The sequence below is a fragment of the Prosopis cineraria genome, unplaced genomic scaffold, assembly GCF_029017545.1.
Source record: "Prosopis cineraria cultivar Desert tree isolate PC_DT_omini unplaced genomic scaffold, ASM2901754v1 PC1190, whole genome shotgun sequence".
In the NCBI taxonomy this organism is placed as follows: Eukaryota; Viridiplantae; Streptophyta; class Magnoliopsida; order Fabales; family Fabaceae; genus Prosopis; species Prosopis cineraria.
The window spans coordinates 27219-34920 of record NW_026556515.1 but is presented as its reverse complement, the minus strand read 5'-3'; the positions used below and the strand labels follow the sequence as shown (position 1 = coordinate 34920).

The following is a 7702-nucleotide window of genomic DNA, read 5'->3' as shown; positions in this document are numbered from 1 at the left end:
TTTTTAGTTTTGATTAATAATTCCATGACATTATTATGCTTGTATATCACTTTGTTTACCAGAGATTTCACAAGTTTTCAAGATGAAAAAAGGAATTTTGTTTGGGATGATATCAAGGGGATGCTATCATTATATGAAGCATCGTTTCATTCAATGGAAGGTGAAACTATACTTGAAGAAGCAAGAGATTTTTGCAGTATTCATCTGAAACAATTTGTGAAGGAAACAAAGACAGTGAGATATCAATAATGATAAGTCATGCACTTGAGCTTCCCCTGCATTGGAGGATACCAAGACTTGAGGCCCCATGGTTCATTGACTTGTTCCAAAGAAGAAGCAATAATAATGATGTGAGCCCTGCTTTGATTAAGTTTGCTCGTTTGGATTTCAATATACTCCAAGTCACCCATCAACAAGACTTAAAATATACATCAAGGTAAAGGAAACAAATTAATTAAGTCTAATGCCCTTTTTCTTTTGGCCAAATTATCTCTATATCTAGTGAATCTATTGGGATTTATTGGAAGTGTCATGTTGTTCCAATGTCTTGTACATGTCCTTAATTTGTACAATATGAGCCCTGCTGTCTTGTTCAAGACTTTTTTTTTTGGCCAACGTTGACCCCACCACACCACCATGAGAATCACATCACAACTTTTAGCCACTATTATTACCCTACCATGATCGCTATTACTACTATTATCATAACCAAAACTACCATTATGGCGATCATTACTGCGATCACCACACTATTATTGCTCCGATGCTCCTCCTCCTCCTCGTGTGTTATTTGTGTAGTTTTTATCATTTTAATACATTTATGTTATGTGCCACTACTTATTTGTATAGTTGTAGGTATTTAGGGCTGTTTGTTTTCTACTTTCAAAAATAAAAAGAGTAAAGTTTGTTTAGATAAGTGTTTTGGATTAATGTTATAAAATTTTTTTCTCATTTTAAAAGAACAAAAAATTGAAACAACTTAAAGCTGCTTTTGTTTTCTTTCTTTCTTTTCTTTTTTACTTTGAAGCACATTACATCTGACCAATATAAATTACCTTTAATCATAACCAATTATTATTACAGATCATTGTCATTAATCAATGTTGACATCACTATTTTTCTTTTTTTAATTCTAAAATTATTTTTAATTATCATAATTAAACGTGTTTTATATGTTTTATTTTGAAAAATAATTTTTAAAAATTGGCTTGCAAAGCAGTTTTTTTTTTTTAATGAGAACAAAACCAAACAGCCCATACAATTTCTACTTTGTAACATTTTTTTTTTTCAGAAGCTGGGAATAAGACTGCATGATTACATGTTTGCATGACTCCAAGAGGTCTTTTTATGATCAGTAAGCTTTGTTTTTCAAAATAAAATAAAAAATAATATTGATTATGGTGTGTGCTTTGTTTTGTGTATAAATTTAAACAATGAAGGTGGTGGAAAGAAATAAGAGATGGACAAAAGCTGAGCTTTGCAAGGGACATGCCAACAGAAAACTTCTTCTGGGTTTGGGAATGGCTTCCCAACCTGAGCTTTCATATTTTAGAAGAGAGATGACTAAGATCACTTCCTTCATAACCATTATTGATGATATTTATGACGTTTATGGAACATTGCAAGAACTTGAACTCTTCACACATGTAGTCCACAGGTTAGCATTCTCATAACATATTAATACATTTTACATGTATGTTAATACAACGTATTAACCAACAAAGGTTAATCCAATTAGTAAGAATTTTACTCAAAATTTATAAAATCGTGAGATCAAATCTTACTATTGATATAAAGATTTTGTTGAAGAGTGATCCATAAATATCTTTATAAGTACTCTTTGAATCTTGAGGCATGCTTTTGTCTTGGTGAGCTCCAGGACTCAACTAATCTAAGATTGTGTGCTCATAAAAAATGTATTAATTTTCTTTTTGCTTATTTTAGATGGGATATAGAGACAATGGACATTCTTCCAAATTATATGAAAAAATGTTTTCTTGCACTGTATAACTCTGTCAACGAGGTAGCTTCTGCGATCTTCAAACACACAGGCTTCGACATCATTCCTTACCTCAAGAAAGCGGTATATATATATATATAATTCATTTGATTTGCTTCAATCATGTACAAAGGATTCTGATTAAATCTTAACGTTTTCTGAATATATAATGAAATGATGATTTGTGTTTGTCTTCCAGTGGGGTGATCTCTGTCAGTCATATCTGATAGAGGCCAAGTGGTACTACAATGGTCACGTGCCAAGCATGCAAGAATATTTAGAAAATTCATGGATTTCAGTGGGAGGACCTGTGGCTCTCGTTCAAGGTTACTTTTTGATTCAGGATTATGCAATTATTAGACCCCAAGGCGTGCAATATTTACAAGGTCAACAAGAATACCCCAATAACATCATTCGGCTTTCTTCAACTATTGTACGACTTGCTAATGATCTTGCATCGTACAAGATTGGTGATCATAATTATGATGATGTTGCTAAGTCACTAAAATGTTTCATGAATGAAACTGGAGCTTCTGAAGAAGAGGCTTATGAGTATGTCTACACCTTGATGTGCCAACTTGGAAGAAGCTGAATGAAGCAGTTCATAATTCTGTATTCCCTCCAAGTTTCACAGAAATTGCCATGAACCTTGCAAGAATGGCTCAATATATGTACCAACATGGAGATGGTCATGGTGAAGATTCTCATACTAATCTTCGTATGATCTCGTTGCTTGATCATCCTATTCCTATCACATCAACAAATTATTGATGTTTTTGTGCATTTATAGTTGTAGTGAGCAAGTTAGATTGAATCAATTAGGATGATCTCCACTGCTCATTTTGCCATCTAACCTCAGTGTATGAGAAGGAGATGTGAACTTGATGGAATTATGCTTTAACTTAGTATATGTTTCCCTATTGTCATGTTTCTTATAATATAACATGCGCTATTTAGAGCATTATTTTTTCACCTAGTATATATATTTTTTTGGGAAACTACGTATATTCCATGAAAAAGACTTACCTATAAGTAAATTCAGCAAAATTTAGAAACTACAATCAAATTTATTGAGACACGAGTATAATTTGAAATTGAGTTGTAAAGAGAATACTATTCTTACTTATTGTATATGTGAAATCATATTTGTAAAAAATTAAAATCATAATTGTAAATTACTAATGAAATAAAGTAGTTAATTTTGAACTTTGTTAGTAACGCATAATCAATTTAACTATTAAATATATAAAGTTATAACCGTAAAATATTGAAGTGATAATTTGTAAATTACTAATGATGTAATTGTAAATAATTAGTATTAAACTTTGTTAGTAACATACATGATCATTTTAATTATTAGATATGTAAAGTTATAATTGTAAAATGTTGAGATGATAGTTATAAATTACTGATAAGGTAGTTATATATAATTAATATTAAACTTGTAACTCATGATTTTTTCAACTATTGGATATGTGAAATTACAATTGTGAAATGTTGAAGTGATAGTTGTAAATTATTGATGAAATAGTTATAAATTACTTGATTGATGCAATGTATTTTTAATAAAAGTATTATTGTTTTTACGTCCTAATTTCAAATTACATTCATGTCTCAAGAGATCCGGTTGTTTTTGAATTTTGTGAGATTTATTTGTAAATAAGATTATTCCATAAGATCTATATATAATTTTCTTTATTTTATTTTTGTGCATTATGATAGTTTGAATTATTTACCTGCACCACATTCTTACTGCTTGAGCTAAGCCTAAGTTTTTTTCACCTAGGATCCTATATAAGGACATATCTGATGCTGAAAAGGGATTGGATAGCATGGATTAAAAAAAAAAAGATAAAAATGGAATGATTAAAATGTAAAGAAAAAATAATTCATCCATATTTATAACGTGAAAGGGTAATTAATTCACAAAGATAGAGTTATGATTTATGAAGTTTGTAGAAGGTGTGGTGATTATTACATTTATAATAGATGATATTAAGTTTTATTGTCGCACCCAAAAAAATACGACACGGATGGCGCACGAGCGGAGATCCTGACCTTTTCACGGCAGGAACCGGATCAAATGAGGAGTTGCCACCAAAATTTTGAGAGAAATCTCAGGAAACCGATTAAAGGAGGATAAAGGTGATCTGCGAAATTAGAGAATAGGTTTGGGAGTTGGTTGAATGTGGGAAAGGTATTAGGCACCCTACAACACTCGTTTGTCAACGGTTATCTGAAGTTTATTGTGCTCTATTAATATGATTTTATAATTATTTTAATTATTCCTTTTATATTCATGTGTTTGATAAAAATGATAAGAATTAGGTGAAAAATATTTATTTATTTACGAGTGAGGACTTGACTCAGAATCTAACTCTGAGGCCTACGTACCTTGTGATGGGGATCAAAATCCACGTAGTTCGGGCTTAAAAGTTATTAGTGAAAATAATTTTTTGAAGAGAAATTAATTAAAAATAATTCACCATTTTGCAAATAAAATAATTTCTGAAATTTTGATATGTGTGTTTTAAATTGTAAAAAGTAATTTAATTTTAATTATTTTATCAATTTTTAAATTTTTGGAATAAAGAAAGAAAAAAGTTTAAAATTATTTTTCTTTTATGTTTTATGATTGAGAATTTTAACTGCTATACCTGCAGAGTCTTATTGGTTCATACGATAATGCAATTATTTTAAGTATCTGCGGAGATTCTGAAATCTCACATGATAAAAGAATTTAGCAATTTAATTTATTTACTTATATTTTTATGTATATTTTTAAGTGTTAATAATATATTTTTAAGTGTGTGTGTATATATATGTTTTAAAGACTCTTAATCATCATACCTGCAAAGCCTTATTGACATATACGGTAATATGATTATTCTAAATATCTGAGGAGATTCTAAAATCTCACACGATAAAGGAATTAAATTTATTTAAAAACATCCTTAATTTGATTAATTTAATATATAATTTATATATATATATATATATTTTAAAAATTTAATTGTTATATCTGCAGAGTCTTATTGACTCATACGATAATACGATTATCTTAGAAGTCTACGAAGATTTAAAAATCTCACATGATTAAAAGATATAATCGGTAAATGTGATTACAACTTAAATTTATTAATTTAATTAATTAATTTTTCTAAATTGTGTATTATATGGTTATTTATAAAAATTATTTATTTATTATAGAAATTGATAATAACTACATCTGCGAGGACTTATTATGCTGATAATGATGTGATTAATTTAAATCTCTATGAAGATTCTTGAAATCTCACATGAGACTTAAATAAATTATTAATCTGGGTTATAAAAAGAGAGTTAAACTTAATGATGGGCCCTTTGAACCCATATTAATATATAAGTTTTACTTTCATATCTATGAAACCTTATTGATTTACATGATACGAGATTATCCTGAATATCTGCAGAGATACAAGGTTTCACATGATAAAAAGATTAAATAATATTCACTTTGAATATATTTTAATGCGTGATTATACAACGCATATTTTTAAATATAGAAATATTAATTGTTATACCTGTGAAGCTTTATTGACTCACACGGTAGTACGATTATCTTAAAGGTCTACAGAGTTTCAAAAACCTCACATGACCAAAAGATCTAATTTGACAATATGATTATAATTTAAATTTATTAATTTAATTAATTCATAGCATAAAAATGTTTATTATTTTATTTACAAAAATTTGTTTATTTGTTTACCATACAAATTGTGAATCACGATATCTGTGAAAATTAATTATCCTATACGATGATGTGATTAATTTAAATCTCGACAAAAATTCTTAAAATCTCACATGAGACTTAAATATTTATTATAAGATTGATTCTCGTACCTATGAAATCTTATTGATTTACACGGTATGAAATCATTTTAAATTTAAATCTAAATTAAATATATGCTTATCAAAGAAAGTAAACTTCCTTGAAATACACATATTTTTACACACGAATATTCAACAAAGACATGATCAAGATAACCTATGATCAATAAAGTCATGTTCAAGACAATTCTGAGTGAAATTTAAACAGGATAAGGTGTAAGGTCATATGATCACAACATTGAGACCCTTCACAATTATTAAACCGTGAGATCAACATCCTAGGACCTTCATTATAATCAAGTTTTTGAAATACCATTTTCTACATCAAACAGGTAAAATTCAAATGACATCTATAAGCAGATCCAATATCTTTCTCAAAGTATTTAATCCACCCATTTAGTCCAAACATCCCATACATCAAAACACATGTAGAGAATTTACTCAAGGGATACCAAATTATAATTAAAAACTTTCTCCAAAACTAATCTGATTTTATAGAGTAAAATACAAAATGGATTATGGAAGTGAAAAGATTGATTCTAAACCTGTTGCAGCAAATGGAAATGAGCAACTTCAACTGACTATTCTTGTTCTTCGTCCTTCCTCTTTGCTTCACTTCCTCTATCCTATTCGTTCCTCATTCTTATTCTAGCAAATTACTCAATCTCTCACTGTCACTCCCTCTCGGTTCCCTTCTGAGAATTAGATAACTTGAAGCTCTCGGCCTTTTCCTAAAAGAATCAGATTTTCACTCGCTCTCTTTTCCAGAAAACTCTCCTCTCGATCTCTTCTCGGTTGCCTCCGTTTCTCCTCTTGTTCATTTTTTGTGCTCTCTTTTTTTGCTTTCTTCTGGTCCCTGTTTCTTCCTTTTTTAATCTGGTTCTCTCCTTCTCCTTTGCTGGTTTTTTTTTCTGTCTCTTCCTCTCTATCGTCCTTGGCTCTCTCTTTTTTCCTGTTTCGGATTAGTCTCCCTCCTCGGTGCTCTCTCTTTCTCTCTGTCTTGGATCCATCTCTTTTGCTCTATTTTTCATCCTTTCCAATCCATTATCAGTCTCTCCCTCTCGATTTTCTCCTCTTCTTTTCTTGGTGTTTTCTTCTGTGCTTTATCGCTGAAGCTTCCTCAGTTTTCTGCTCTCATTCTCGTGCTCTCTTTTTTTTGTTTTTTCTGCATTTCATTTCTCTCCCTCTGTACTCTATTTTTCTTTTAGTTTCTCGTCCTCCTACATCTCTGGCTCTGTTCTCTCTTTTATGCTCTATTTTTTCTGTTTTCATGTGGCTGTTTTTGTTTTGTGCATTTTTCCTCTGTATGCATTAGCTAGCGTGTCGGGTTCTGTTTCTGTGTTTTGTGTGTGCTTCTTCAGTGTGCATGACTACGTTTTTTGCTTTGTGTTTTCCTACTGTGCATGTTGCTTTGCTGGTGTTTTGTGTTTCTATTTCTGATGTTTTTGCTGCATGGCTGAAAGTATACGTGCGTGTGTTTTCTCTTTTATGTGTTGCGTGTGTGTGCCTTTGTAGGTTTTTGTTTCTCTCGTGTGCATGCATGTTTCTGCTTGTGTGTGCTAACTGCCCATTTAAGAATCAACGTTTCATCCAGCTTTCTTCTTCTTGTATTTTATTAATAATACATGCATGCATGCATACATACATACATACATACATACATACATATATATATATATATATATATAATATTTAAATGAAAATAAGATTTGAGGAGAGAAAAGTTGACTCTCAAAAGTAGACTCTCAATATTCTTAAATGGTTGGGATAATTTGAAAGAGATCTCTTTTTTTATTTTTTAAATTCAAGCAAGATTTTTTATTTTGTTAAATT

General features: G+C 30.1%; 1 pseudogene; it reads left to right on the top strand.

Moving 5' to 3' along the window:
- Positions 1 to 62: 62 nt before the first annotated feature.
- LOC129299525 (myrcene synthase, chloroplastic-like) lies at positions 63 to 2770 on the top strand (annotated as a pseudogene).
- Positions 2771 to 7702: the final 4932 nt, after the last annotated feature.